This window comes from Lygodium microphyllum, chromosome 13, assembly GCF_053477565.2.
Source record: "Lygodium microphyllum isolate KBCC chromosome 13, Lygodium_microphyllum_v1.1.10, whole genome shotgun sequence".
In the NCBI taxonomy this organism is placed as follows: domain Eukaryota; kingdom Viridiplantae; phylum Streptophyta; class Polypodiopsida; order Schizaeales; family Lygodiaceae; genus Lygodium; species Lygodium microphyllum.
Window position 1 is genome coordinate 116,543,453 of NC_141147.1, and position 16,676 is coordinate 116,560,128.

Here is a 16,676-nt window from a genome sequence, read left to right on the forward strand (position 1 = left end):
AAAACCCTACTCTATAATGATTGCTCTATTTTTATTTATGTCATTATTCAAGAAAAAAATTTCAAATACAATTTTCATTTTACTCAATAAAAAATGAATTGTAATGTTCGATGCCTACCAATTGAAATTACAAAAACCAGCTATTTGTGTGCATTGTGGAGTAGTTGGCACATGCATACCCCTCCTAATCCATGATGTGAGGCATGCAAGCGACTTAATGGTTGTAGCATCTTCATCATGGCAATAGAATCAAAAATATGTTGCACTCCATGAGCTCAATGTCGAGTCTCAGTACGCAACCCTTTTTAATTCAAGGACATGACACATGTAGTCATGGCTAGCCGACTCGCACGCAAGACAATCTATCTACCGCACGCACAATACAACAACTAGAAACATAGATGTAGCGAGCATACCTACCAACTTACCTCATTATAGTTGTGATGTCTTGATAAGCATGCTTTACAATACATGTGATGCTTCCTAGTTGTTACACATCTTCGTGTTCACCTTCGAATGAGATGTGGAGAGGTAAAGATAAATAAAAAGGGGAGAAGTAGAGCAAAGTGAGTGTGTTAATACATCCACCACTCCCTCTCAACTCTACCTCACATACACTCCCTCAACCTCATAATGAAAGGAGAATTTAAGAGAAGAGAACTAGCAAGAGCTCCTCTCAACTAAGTCCCTCACTCTCACACCCACTCTCTCTCTCTCCTTCTCAACTCTACCTCACATACACTCCCTCAACCTCACCTCTCATACACTCCCTCTCAACTCTACCTCACATACACTCCCTCAACCTCACCTCTCATAATGAAAGGAGAATTTAAGAGAAGAGAACTAGCAAGAGCTCCTCTCAACTAAGTCCCTCACTCTCACACCCACTCTCTCCCTCTCCTTCATTCTCACAATAATATGAAAGGGTAAGGAAGAATAAGGAGTCCACAAGTTTGCACATGCATGAATAGCTAGTTTCATTCTTTTATATCCCTTTTATGTTTTCACCTTTTTTTGGCATCCAACCCACTCTTATGGCCTTGACCGAACTTATAGTACATACATCAAAACCAACATAATTATAATTTGTATGGGAGTGACCCAAGCTCTCTCACATTGAACATGATATCTTCTAAAGAAATAATTATGAATATTTATCTTAGATGATATTATAGTACTTACATTTAAAAAAATTATTCCTTAACTTTTTTTAGATTTCGTTCGTTCTTATGGTTACTCCATTTGCTTCACTATGGGGTTAACAATTGTGAAAGAAGGTGTGGTGTTTTAAAGTTTATATGAAATTTGGATTAAGTGCAAATTCAAAAAGGATAGGAGATATCAAGAGTCAATATTTGCATCATGAATAAGGTATAAGAATACAACAATAGTAGGGGTGTTAAACTAGAGCATAAGATTCAATCCAAGTTAGAGATTTGATGGGTTGGTGTGACTCAAATACCATTAAAACTCATCAAACCTTAAAATAGTTGTCCTCTCACATAGGTATTTCCAATAGCATTTAGTCTCCACTACTAGAGAAATGTTGATGGGGTTCATAGTTTCAATGTAGAGTATCATATGAGCATTGATTTAAAAACTATCAAATGTATACTTAGTATATGAAATGATGCAAATGCAAAGTATCCTTGTATTTACTACATGGAAACTATGAGGTTCAAAGGTTGAAGTAGTTTGGATCCAACAAGATGGGCCCCAATGAGAGAATTGGTAGATTTGTGTAAGTTTAAAAGTAAAGAATAAATATGGAATCTCATTCTTCTAATTTCTCTTAGAGTGTTCATATTTGTAAATTGCATGTAGATATTAGAATAATTGACAAGCATTAGGGGATATTTGAGGTCTCAAAATGCCCTATAAGAGATCTTAGAGAGAAAAAATATTCTATGATTTTAAATGAATTTTTATTTTGATAAATACACATATCTAAAATACACATATTTTTTATTTTAAATAATTTTTATTTTGATAAATACACATATCTAAAATTGTTAAGCCATTAACATAATATCCTCATGGCTTGCATCAAACCTAGAAATCTAGGTAGAACCAAACAAAATACTATTTCAAAGTTCATGAAATACATATTTATTTTTGAAGGAAAGAAAAATTTTGATATTTGGTTGGATAAAAGGTTATACCCCAAAGATCTTGTCAAATGTAGTACTCCTCCTTTTTATAATAGCTCTTCAATAATGAGGTTTATTTTTAGACTATACAATTAATATTGTTGTAGACAAAGTTTTTTTAGGTTGGAATATTACTTATTAACAAAATATAAAGATGAGGTGTTGCAAAAACTATAGAATTATCTTCAAAAGATTTGTTCATTGGAGAAATGCATCAAAGTATACCAACAATAACAAACTATTTTAGGCCTTTGAAATCAACAAAGAACTCTCAAGAATATTAAGAATATCAAACAAGGAGGAGGTGGTTGGAGTAAAAGAATTCAAGCAACAAGGGACATATTTTTACTTAAGAAATGTTGATTATGACTTTGTTTATAATGGTATTTGAGTTGTGATGTTGATCTTGTTTAGGTCTCTTCTTCAGCTAGACGCAAGTGAGAGAGATGCTTCAAAGGCATCTTAGTTTTATTATCACATTTTTCCCTCAACAATCTTAAAGAATGTTCTTGAGAATGAGAAATTTAAAAAAGTAAAGAGACAATGCTTGCATTCTTTCATTAAGCATTTTTCTTTGGACTTTAAGCTAGTGTAGAAGACTTTAGACAATATCGGTATTAGTCAAGATGCATATACAAAAACTTTCTAGCTAATGTAATTAAATATGAAATAAGCTTAGCTATGTAATTATTTATGTCCAAGGCCATCCATGGTGAAGACTATGAGACAAAAAGTTATAAAGTGATGAAAATTTCGAGTGAGGTTTTCCATATGAAGACTAGCTTCAAAAGAAAGAAAAAAGAGATTATTTTCAATGAATTCAATAATATTTTTCTTAACCTGGTTACGCTACAACATTTAATGATCAGATTCTATGATTTGTCTTTAGAAGAGGCACAAGGAGCAGCTAGGTTTGTGATTAAACTTGATGAAAGTGAGATTTTAAAGTGTACAAAATTAGAGAGGATCTCTATTACCTTGATAAATAGAGCACTTTAATCAAGTCACTACAGTGATTCAATGCTACTTAGTGTTCAATCTAAAAATAGTACCTAGTGGTTATGAGCTTTTGAAGTAGACACAAAGGATTTTGATATATACTATATTGTGTTTTTCATCAGACTTCAATGCCTAATGTGATTAAGTCCTAATGTGATTAAGAGCCAACAAGCTAAAGAAGAGCTATTTGTTGAGGAGTTTGAAAACTACAAATCAAATGGCACATATGTGGTGACTTAAGGATACTTAAGTGTATGCATAATGTGTCAAAAGGAGTCAACACTAGATATCATTGCCCTATGTTGTATGTCTCCAACTACATAGTTGAGCTTAAGTAACTAGAACAGAACCCCCTCTAGGCATACCAAAGGCCCACACTTCAAGCTAGTTTTAGATATTCATTTGGCCCATGCTCATATCTATACACTTTATGCTCTTTGTAAAAGAATTGAAAAGCTCATTCATTTATACATAGGGTTTTCTTGGAAGCTAAAACCCTTATTGGATAGACAAGATGCTATAATAAAGATCATACAACTTTTATCTACAATTGATTGGCATGGAGGAAATATTGTTATCGAACCAAATCCTCAAAAATGCAAAACTTGGTAAGATAAACTCTAAAAATGGGACCTTAACCAACAAACATAGGTAATTGTAATGATAGAAGCTTGGAGTAATCAACACTTTACTTATATATGGCAAAAAGTTAGTATTGTTATGTTTTTTAGATTATTTAACTCATATAAAAAATTTAATTAACTCTTTTTATTTTCAATTGTGCAGCATATTTTACACAACTATGCTCCATATTTCATCAAACAATATGGAAGTTTATCTATCTATTCAATCCAAGGCATGAAAAAATCACAATATTAGGCAAGAACAAAATACTTTATACACACTAGATATAGAGGTAAAAGAGTCAAAGTAAATAGTTTATTAGAGGTCTTTCAATGGTTATATATACAAATTTGTTATAAATTTAAGCTTAAAGAAATAACTACAGCATGTAATACATCATCTTTAGCAAAAACCATACAAATGGTTACCCAAAAAAATAAGAGGAATATCTCAACTCTTGTGCAAAGTAGAGATTTTCAAATTGGTTACAAACTAAATAAAGAGAAGGAAAAAGATGGGTTTCAGAAAACCCTTGAGTTTGAGATATTTTAGTTTGATTCTATTTGTAGAGGAATGTTTAGTTTCATCCCACCCAATAAGGCCTTTGCATTTCAAAAACTCCTCCTCTCTGTTGCCTAGGAGCTTCAAATATTTTGAATATCCTACATGGGAGAGTAAATAGACTAAGAACTTCAAAGTGTCTAGCTCTAGTTCCATTGTAACCTAGCATATAGCCAAAAACCCTTATTGATTCTTTCAAACTTATCTTCTACACTTCTATGTCAAAAACTTAAAATCTAATGACTTTGGAAATAGCTTTTAAATCCATCATTGATAAACTTGGAGAGCTTGACCATTTGTTGTAATAAATTGTAATAGTTTAATTATTCAAGCTTCCAATATAGTGGCCAAGGCCTTAACTCTTCCCAAGCTTTAATGGCTTAGAGCCCTGGTGCTTCTAAGAAAAATATCAAGGGATTCAATTTCAATTTGCACAATAACCAAAAAAAGGTTCTTTGCCAATAGATGAAAATCTTAAAGTCACTCATCCCCATTAAGTATAACAAAAGTCTAGCATTAAGCTTAATGAAGATCTTATAAAAATATTTCATACCATAGGGTTTTCATCATCTTCAAGAAGGATCTTGTGATAAAGATTTATTGAGTTCTTTGGCTTCTCTTATGGATGCTTCAATGTTTCTTCATACCCAATATCTTCAATGCCATGTATTTTTCTAGATCTCTAAGAACTCTTCTTCTATGGGTGGCCCCCCTCTTTTCATATTCCACAATACATGAATGCAAGGATATGGAGCTACCTTTGAAATTCTCCCCCTCAATATCAAGAGCTACTAGTGGGCATGGTTCATACCTTATGAAATCCTTGTCAATCTAGCCCCATGATGCAAGGATAGATAAGTAATAATCTTCTCTAAGATCAAAAGGATATTGAATATCATTGAGCAATACATATCTTGCTTCGTTGATAAGGTAAGTAGGAAATGTAAGGATACAATCAAGAGGGCCTTCTTCACTCTATGTACTTGATTCTATTGCCTTTTGTTCTATATTTGTGATATTCTCACTCTTAAACATAACAATATCAAAACCTTGCACCAATTGGTTCTCAACAACCTCTTGAAATATCTTTTCTTTCTCTTCAACCTCTTCATCCATGCATGCAACATCTTTTTCCTTTATGTCTTGAGATTTCTCAAAAGAAGAATCATTCATATATTGAAGATACACAAGAAATTCTATGTCTTTTTGGATCAAAAGACACTATTTTTAATCCCTATAATAAGAGTAGTTTGTTTCACACTTTTTAAATTCCTAATCAATAAGATTAAATCTAGTAAGCAACATTGTCATGGGAGAATTGGTTGCTTGAATCACATCATTAAAATAAACATGATTGTCAATAGTAAGACTCTACATGTGTAGCATAATATTCCATCTACACCTACTTCAAAGAGCTCTTGCAAATCAAAAGGAATATTTGCATCACATGTCTTCTCCAATTCTTCTTAGTCAATTTCTTCAAGAGAAAGCTTCCTTTTTGACATTCTAGCTTTGCAACAACTTGCAATTGTAGATAAGGAACTTAACTGAGAAAGAAAAATGGAAAAATACATTGTGAGACGGAGTTTGCAATAGCTATCGTATGAGACACGGAATACATCATAGGGAGAAAAGCACACAACTAAACTTACATTTCATATGACAAACACAAAAAGAAAAATCACTTTGTTACCTTTCGTATAAAACATGAAATCAATTGAAGCAAAGATAACTAACGAGAAGAAAACTCATGTTTCACAAGACATCTAGCAAGAAATAGAGTTAAAATGATTCCTTACATGTTTTGATTTGTTGATGCGGTGGAGGACTAGGTGCTTGGTATGGTGCTTTTTGTTGTAATGGTGCACATGAGGACTTTGTTGAAGCTTGATAGAGATACGAGAAGATTGGGCCTAAAAATGAAAAGCTAATGTGAGATCTTATTTTAAAAAGACTTTTTTTAAAAGCATTTGATAATGGTGTTAACTTGTGTCCAAAAGGTCATTGATTAGCTCGAAAAGAGAACTCTTCTGTTTTTACTTTTTTAAAAGCATCATTTTACAAGTGGGGCTATTTTCAAGGTGTAAAGAGGGAGTTTCATGAGTACATGTGCAATGAAACACCACTTTAATAAATAATTTCAATGTTGTTTTCCTTGGACTAAGATAAACTTTACCATTTTATTCTAACCTTTTGAGTCAAAGCTCATTTTATCTCTTCTTTTGAAGCTCATTTGAAATCAAGCAAGCTTCTCAACTCTAGCAAGAACAACTCCATCCACACAAAGCCTTCTTCTCAATCCTCCAAAGCAACAAAGTTGGCAAACACAAGGTATGGGCCATACACCCCTCAACTTTTTGATGCTTTGATGCATGTCCTTTTCCATCAATATTTTCAAAAATGTTGACTTATTGTGGTCGTGACATATGAAATGCAAAAATTTAGTCCAATTTATAATTCATTGGCACTATATTTGTCTCTCACACATAAAAGTAGGCAATGCACAACCTCTCATATGAAACATTCCTTTATTACCTCTGTGTTATCATGTGTCATATGAAATGCAATGGCTTGTGGGTTTGTGTTCCTTCTAGTTTTGTATTCATGCTTCACATATCAAAGTAGGGCACAACCTATCATATGAAACACGATTTTACTACAATTGTGTTCCTTACCTAGCCTGTCTCTCATGTTTCATATGTTTTATCCATAGAACTTGTGTTTTCTTTACGTTGTGTCGTATGAAATGTGATGGATTGTGGTTTTGTATTGCTTCCAAGTTTGTTGTTGCACTTCATACACTGATGTAGATATGATGAGTTATTGAATGTATTATTGGAGCTTTTTTGTTTTGCAATTGATGAGTTTAGCTATGGCTAGAACAAAAGCCGTTGCAAGGAAGCAAAAAGTTGATCTTAGGCATATTGCTCAAAAGATTCATCAGGCCTCCAAGTTATCTAAGCCACTAATAAAATATAAAAGAATATTTTTACATGGTGTGAGATGTCTAAGAGAGATCAGAAATGCAATGAAGGCTCTTAATATTGTAGTTCTAAAGCTTTCACTCCAAAGACTCATTAATGAGATATGTGATTCTCAACAATTTCAAGTGGACAAGGAGTGCCCTCAATGTTGAGAATCAAGCTTGTGATCAGTATCACTAACATGACCGACCTTATCTAGACAGTTGTCATCTTAGCTATCACTCTCCATGTGTGTTTTAATAACTGAGTCAGTCAGACTCAACCATGGTTAGTGGTACGATCAGTTAGTGACCTAGTGTGTTTTTAGTTATGTGTGATTAGACTTTAGTAAGCATTATGGAATAAAACAATGAGAGTTCACGACTCTGTGTTACAACTTCATGTCTTTGTCTCTCTCTCCCTCTAAATATTGAACATGGTATCAGAGCCTGAAGCATGAAGGCTTGGCTGTGGCATTAGCATCGGCATTGCAAGAGCTAGAGCCTAAAGTCATGAGTTGCACTATGATCTACAAAATTTCATGTGTTGGTAGCCATTGGATCTATTGAAAGGTATGTTTCTTGTGGTTTATCAATTCACTACCTATTGAGGCTTCCTAGAGGGGTTCTCTACCACTTGAATGAGCTCTATTGCATGAGTATTGACGGAAAAAAATGTATCAAGGTAAAAAAACATGACATGCATAGATTGCGCCAATTTTCTAGTCATCTTCTCCTGCTCCAACTCAGACATTGACAGCCATAATCACACTCTACTATTGATAAACAACTTGTCAGGGATTGAAAAAAGCTTCATAGCATTGGTATCTTGGTTGTCAGCTCATTTGTGGGATGTTTGAATCAAACATTGGCTAGAAAATAGAGTAGGTCTACTATTAATTATACAAGGAAAGCATACATCTACTTGGTTGTAGCTCATTGGGAGCTATATTGGCCTCTATTGATATCTATTGATGCTTGATAATGTATATGCCGTTACTCTCATGTATTTTGGCATGGATTTGAAGAGTTCAACACTCATATTTAAATGGTAATAGCAGGCTGAAATCTATCCAAAATGCAGGTTGAAATCTGTCTTGGAATTTCTAGCACTAAAATAGGACATTGTTTGATAAAGAAATGCTTGAGAGAATGATGTAGACAATCATCTTGGATGCTTGGAAAATATTGTAACAACACTTTTCTATACATGGGCATGATATTGGAGTGTTAAATACTTAGTTTTGGAGCCTATTTGTAGGCTGGAAACTAAGAACTGGTTGATGTCCTGAATTTGGAAACAGTATACCTACAGGGTTGAAGTATCTATGATGCTTATTTGCTACTGACAAATTCTTGGATCTTACCACTTGAGTGGTAGATGCTTTCTGGGATACTATGAGTGCTAAAAGCCCAAAGTTTGGACTGATTTGTTGCTGGTTATACTAGGGTATTGACTGGTTATTGTCTGCAGGAAGGATACCTATCATCTTCACTTGACATACATGCAATCTATTCTGATTGGTTGGACATGTATCAACTCATACAGAGGGGCAATTGTATGAGATGTTTTAGGGCTATTTGGAGGTTTAAATACTTTTGTTTAGTTGGTTATACACAGATTGTTGTCTATCATTGATTATCATGAACACCTACATGTCTATTATGCAAACACATGTTGTCTATTTGGAATTCCACTGCATCTAGATGTTTTGCCACATGACTAGGGATGTATTTGATATACATATGAGCTGAAATACACTGTTTACTGCTAGTTTTTATTGTGATAGCTTATTGAACTGAAACTGTCATAAACACTTGAGGGGTGTGACAAGAGTCAAGCATTCAATGAGCACTAAATTTATAACTATGGCAAATGATCAAGGCACTAATAACATCACTCAACAAAAACTTCGCTCTATGGAAGTTCAGGATGCAAATTTTTTTGATTGGTATAGGTTATTGGGATTTGTGCACAGGGGCTGAAGCTAGAACTCGAATTGCCTGAACGGAATCCGACACAAGAACATTGGAGAGCTCAATGATAGTGGTTGAAAAGAGCTAGTAAAGTACTGCATTGGTTTTCTTTGTGCATTTTTGATGCAATGCTATGCAGATTATCAGTTTCCATTCCTCGAAGAATGCTTGGGATGCACTCATGAAGAATTATGGTAATGTCACGCATGCAAGGAAGATAAAGCTAAAGTAGCAATTTAACAACATGTCTAGGAATGGTAGGAGCATTCAAGGATACACAATGGAAATAAAGACCATAGCTGACCAACTGGCTACTATTGGATCTCATGTTTCAGAGGATGATATGATTGTAGTGACATTGAATGGGTTAGGCAAGGAGGATAAGGCATTTGATACATCCATTTTTGTGAGAGCAGAACCCCATGATTAGGATGAGTTACTTGCACTGCTGCTACATGAAGAAGTAAAGCTCGGCTTGAATACAGGTTCAGCACATCTCAAGGAAAAGACACTATCTTTTACTCTAGTCAACGAGCTAGAGGTGGTAGAGCTCATGGAGCTTTTCAAGGTCGAGGAGACACTCAAAACACGCATGGACAGCAACAGCAAATTTCTTGGCACAGCTTAAATATGCAAAGGACAGTGAGGATCTAGAGCCTTTAGAGGTAGGGGGAGATCACCTAGAGGCAGAGGTGGCTCTTGGCATGAGTAGTCTAATACGGATGAAGACTGTCATTATTGCAAAAGATATGGGCATATCGCGAAGGATTGCCATGAAAAGAAAGCTGATACGAAGGCAAATGGCCGGCAGCATGGATATTATGCATCTTCTAGTGGTACTCAGGATGACCAAGGAGATAGATTGTTTGCTATGTAGCATGTATCAAAGAATATGCCTAAGCAAGGCAAATATGAGAAATGATACATAGACTCAGGAGCATCCAATCATACGACTCCTCATGGCAAATGGTTTGATGAGTTAGTAGCAGGGTCTCACGGATTTGTATGTACTAGTGATGATACACATCATGATATTTAGCATACAGGTGTGGTTCCGTTACTCATGCCTGATGGTAGAAAGAAGAGCCTACATGATGTACTACATGTACCTTCTATTACCAAGAATTTACTGTCGATTGGACACATGGAAAAATAGAATTTGCAAGTCAGATTCAACAAGGATGGTTGTTTTATTGAAGAATATGGCAATGGCTGTAAATTGACTGCCAAAGGCAAGAGAGATGGCAGAATGTTTACCTTGGATGCATCTATCCTGGAATTGAAGGGAGCCATGTTTGCCCATGATAATGGAGTAGCTCGAGATGTAGAAATCTAGCACAAACGCATCGTTCATGTTAATGTACAAAAGCTGAAAAATATGTAGCATAAAGAGGTTGTACTTGGCTTACCGAAGTTCAAGTACACTGATCTTGTGACATGTATGCTCTACTTGTCAATTTGGGAAACAAGCGAGATTTCTGTTCATGAGACATGTCAAAAACAGTTCTCAACCTTTGCAATTGATACATTTGGATGTATGAGGTCCTACCCATAATGTGTCTTTTGGTAGTGTTGAGTATTATGTATCCTTCATTGATGATTTCAACCAATACACATGGTTGTACATTTTGAAGCACAAGGATGAGGTGGTCGATGTCTTTAAGGACTTTCAGAAGCATGCTAAAAATTAACTTGGCTGTTATATCTCATGAATAAAAAATCTTATGGAGGTGGAGAATATGTATCCAGAGAGTTTGACAAGTACCTTGCTAAATATGGCATAAAAGGATAGCTCACATGTAGTTACACACCTGAACAAAATGGTGTGGCAAAGAGAAAAAATTGAGTGCTTATGGAAGCTACCAAGGCAATGCTTAATGAAAATAATTTGCCAAATGTTTATTGGGTTGAAGCAGTGGTTACTACAGTTTATGTGTTGAATTGAACACCTTCAACTAGGATTCATGATTTGACTATGTATGAGAAACTATATGGACACAAGCCCAACATTAGTCACCTAAAAGTATTTGGATGTATTGCCTATGTATATGTGCCTGATGAAAAGAGGAAGAAGTTAGACTCGAAACCTGTCAAAAGTGTTTTTCTTGGCTATGCACAAGAGAGAAAGGCTTATAAATGCTATGATCCATCCATTCGAGAAACCTTGATCAGCAGGGATGTAGTTTTTTATGAGCTAGCCTCATGGCATGGTATTCCGAATGCAATGGTCTTTGATGGACCAGCCAGCCCTACTTATGTTGAAATTTGTCATTTAGCTAGTATGTCTGCGAGTGGACCACGTGATGGTTCATCTACTATTAGTCATTGGATAGGATGACTCCACAGTCGTGCTACTACATCCACTGACACGAATATGTTAGTGAGGGGAGATTGGATAAAAGCAAAGAAAATATGTTTGAAGATGTGACTGGCCCGCTTACAATTGGATATGAGTCACTTGGCAGTTATAGTCTTGACAATAAATTGGGCATACCGTCAGTTATGACGCTTGGTGCAAGGAAAAGGAGGTATGTGCCACCTCATGAGAGGCAAGCCCAAAGTGCACCGTAGTTGAGGAGGCGTGAAAGGGTCATAAAACATGTTGATAGGTTGACATATAGTGGGTATTCAGCCAGACATTATGCATATATGACTAAAGTGTCAGGCTACAGAGAGTCTATGAAGTTCAATGAGATAGTTACAAATGAGAATTGGTGTGCTACCATGGATGAGGAATACGTAGCATTGGCTAAAAATGAGACATGGGAATTGGTTCATTTTCCTGAAGGCAAAGTACCCATTGGTTGCAAATGGGTTTATAAAGTGAAATGCAACTCAGATGGTTCATTGGAAATGTATAAAGCCTAGCTGGTTGCAAAGGGATATGCACAGCACCACGACCTAGATTATGAGGAGACTTTTAGCCCGGTCGCGAAGATGGCAATGATGAGAACAATCATTGCATTAGTGGCTTCTAAGGGTTAGAAATTATGGCAGATGGATGTCAAAATGCATTCTTGAATGGTGATTTGCTTGAATAGGTGTATATGGAGTAGCCTAAGGGTTATGTACACCTTGACTATCCACATATGTGTGTAAGCTGAAAAAGGCCCTGTATGGGATGAAACAGGCACCCGAGAGCATGGAATGCTCACATAAGCACTTATTTGCAATAGCTTGGTTTTAAAATAGGTCATGCAGATCACAACCTATTTACAAAGAAGACAAAGCATGGTTATGTTTTTCTTGTGGTTTATGTCAATGATTTGATCATCACTGGAGATTATGATCATGGGATTGCTAAAATTAAAGCAATGTTACAAGCTAAATTCAAAGTCAAGGATTTTGGTGAGCTAAAGTACTGTCTCGAGATTGAGGTTGTGTCTACACCTCAAGGTATATGGCTATTGCAAAAATAGTATGCTCATGATATGTTGCTAAAATATGGCATGATGGAGTGTAAAACCATGGAAACACCATTGGATCAGAATGTCAAACTTGTAGTTGATGTTGGGACTGAGATTGAGAATGTCACTATGTATAAATAGATGGTGGGCAGCCTGATTTACCTTACTATTACCCATCTTGACTTGAGTTATGAAGTGTGGTTGATTAGCCAGTTTATGCAAAACCCTCGTAAGCCACACTTAGATTCAGTCATGAGGATTGTGCGATACGTGAAGGGTACTACTGATTATGGGTTGTTTTATGAGCATGGAAAATCATTCAACTTGACCAGTTATACGGATGTTGATTGGGCTGGTTGAATCTATGACAGGAGGTCAACCAGTGGTTATGCTTTTAGTTTGGGCAGCAGTATGATCAGATGGAGTAGTAAGAAGCAGCCCACCGTTGCTTTATCTAGTACAGAGGCAAAATACAGGGGTGCAGCCTTAGCGGCATGCGAAGCAGTTTGGCTTGTGAAACTACTACATGACTTGGGTATACGTTGGACAATAAAGTCACATTGCATTATGACAATCTCAGTAGTGTGATGCTAGCTAGCAACCCCATCTATCATGCTAGATCCAAACACATAGAGGTTCATTACCATTTTATTAGGGAGATGGTACTTGCTGGAAAGATTGAACTACTCCATGTGAAGACAAAAGACTAGATAGCAGATATCTTTATCAAATCACTTGGTAAAGAGAAGCTTGTGCATTTCAGGGAGCTACTTGGAGTATAGTAGCTAGCTTGATCTTGAGGGGGAGTGTTGAGAATCAAGCTCATGATCACTATCACCGACATGACCGACCTTATCTAGATAGTTGTCATCTTAGCTATCACACGCCATGTGTGTTGTAATGACTAAGTTAGACAGACTCAACCACGATTAGTGGTACATTCACTTAGTGAAGTAGTGTGTTTTCACTTATGTGTGAATTAGACTTTAGTAAGCATTATGTAATAATGAGAAGTAGAGAACAATGAGAGTTCACAACTCTTTGTTATAGCTCCATGTCTTTGTCTCTCTCTCTCCCTCTGAATCTTGATCACTCAATCGTGTCTAGGAGGCTATAAATGACTTCTTGATTGAGTTTTTTCAAGATGTATACATCTCTAATGCCCATGCACATAGATTCATAGGGTGTGGTATGTTTAAGAGAGATCAAAAAGGCAGTGAATGCTCTTAATAATGTAGTTCTAAAGCTTCCATTCCAAGATGTATACATCTTTGATGCCCATGCACACAGATTCATAGGGTGTGAGATGCCTAAGAGAGATTAGAAAGGCAATGAATGCTCTTAATATTGTAGTTCTAAAGCTTCTATTCCAAAGACTTGTTAATGAGATATGTAATAAGCACTATCTGAATAGATTCAATTGGACAAAGAGTGCCCTCAATTGTGTCCAGGAGGATATAAAGGACTTCCTGATTGAGTTTTTCCAAGATGCTGACATATTTGATGCTCATACACACAAATTCATACTCATGGATAAGGGCATGATCATTTTAAGAAGGTTATTATATACATTCTTCAAGATTCTAGCGCTAGTTCCTCTCACAAATGTAAAGATATACAACATTCTAAATGAGCCACCATATAGGAGAAAAAAGATAGACACGAGTCGTAAAGTCAACGATATCACACATTGAGAGAGATACAAGATTAGATGAGAATGAGGAAAAGGCTACAAAAAAACATGCAAAGAAATAAAAGGAGCATAAGAGGAAGAAAGTAGAAGAAAAAGTAGAGCAACTGAAGCATTAGAAGATAAGCTCTTTACATGCTTGAGGGGGATAATCCAACAAGCTTCAATTTGTATTGCTTCTTAACTAGTGACATAGGCAAGATAAATGATATTGTTGCTTCAAACTTAAAATGTGTTTTGATCATCAAAGATAAAAGGAGATAAGTAAATAACTCTATTCTTTTTGTTGAATTAAGGTATAACAAGCCCAAATGTATTTATTCTTAAGAATGATATTTTTAAGCTATATTTTTTCTATATACTCATTATCTTATTACTTTTGCAAGGTGTATGATACATGAACTCATTTTCAATATACAATAAAAATTTGAGGTTCTTAATCCTTTAATATCTCATTATATGAGAGAAATAAGCTTGATGCAAATCAATTTGAACATTAGCTCAATTGAATGGACTTTGATACTTTAGAGCTTCTTTTGATTCGATACCATGAGAATTTAGTTCAGTATTTTGTCTATTTTAAGAGAATATATTTTGTTAAATTATTTACATATGATTATTTTTAATTCTCATTAGAGATTTATTACAATAAGTTACATTGATAAGCAATGTTTTTTCATCAATTCTTTAGAAGAAATCCATGGAAATGCTAAGATGTGAGTTAAATAATCTAAGGCTCCTTCATCATTTGGACTTTTATTTGTTATAAGTAGTCTCGATTTTCTTTAAAAATATATATAGATATGCAAAAATACTGATTGAAGTGCTATAGACAATGCCTTCTATGCCTTCCAATCTACTTGCACAAATGGAGTATAAACAAGATATAGTAAGATTTTGATCAACATATATCAATATAGTTGTTTTATAAATTATGATGAACAAGTTGCATAATTTTGCTTTGTATTGTTGCTTATAGAGTCAGCATTAAGATGATAGCCATTTTTATGGTTGGAAGATAATTTACAAATTCTAGAATTTTAGTTAAGTTTATTTATCTCAATGATGGCAAACTTATAAAGGTAATCTAAAATAGGCTTAAATTTAAGATAAAGTTTCACCCAAAAGATTGTCCATTATAAAATAACAATGAACTAACCTTCTTTTCTTTCAAAAGTGTGACAATTTTCCAAAGATTTTTACAATAGTGAATATGTTTGGTATGTATGAGCAAAGCTTTTCAAGTATATAATTGTAAATTACATACAAGAGACCAAGGAGACAATGAGAATATAGAGAGTGTGGAAGTAGAGAAGGAATGAGAGATGCCCAACAACAGTAGCATGCAAAAGCATGCCCTATGTACCTAAGGCAACCAAAGTATCAAATAAAGGCAAAAGAAATCCTAAAAAGATGTTCCTCCTTTTAAGAACAGTCCTTACGAAAAGATATAGCTTTTGTATATTGCCTTGTAAAACCTTATGTACGTAAATCATGCCAAGAAAACAAATACAAATTTGCTACAATATCCAAACTTGTATTTATATTGAAAGTAAATAGAAATTATTTCAATATCCTTGCATTGTATATTTTTCTCTCTCCTCTTTGATATCTACAAAAAATTTAGTATAGATATGTGACATTCAAGAAGTGGAATCAAATATGCATCTAATGTAGAAACTTACATGTTTGTTGGAAAGCTAGAATACAAATGAACATGGCAATTCAATTTCTTCATCCTATAAATCCATTATTGCTTAATGTAGTGTACACAATGACCTAATCTTTAGGATTAGCTCTCCTGGTAGCTAGAATTCGTAAATACTAAAGTCTTGTAAACTTAGGCAAAGTAAGAAGAGATATTGCTCCCCATTAGCGATGTTGTATGGGGATAATACAAGAGTTGTCATAAGAAAATATTCCATTCTCTATGAGTTGTGTTTTTCTCCTACCTTTGTACATTTTTTATCCAATCAAACCAAGCATAACATTAATAACATCAATAATAGACTCATAATTGGTTGCCATTCCTCAAGATTAAAAGGATAAAAATCTACAAACAAACAAAAATCATGATAATACCTAATACCAAGTTTAATTTTAAAAAATATTGACAATGAAATAATTACAATTTGGTATATGCAAAAGAATATTTTAAAGTTTCAGGTTTCAAGTGTAACTCTCTATGCATAAATATATGTTATACTAAAATCTCATTTATGATATTCTTGTTTACTCTAAGTTTGAAATATTTGATCCTACCCTTTCAAACTTACAAGAAAGAGCTCTTATATCTCCGTCTTTTC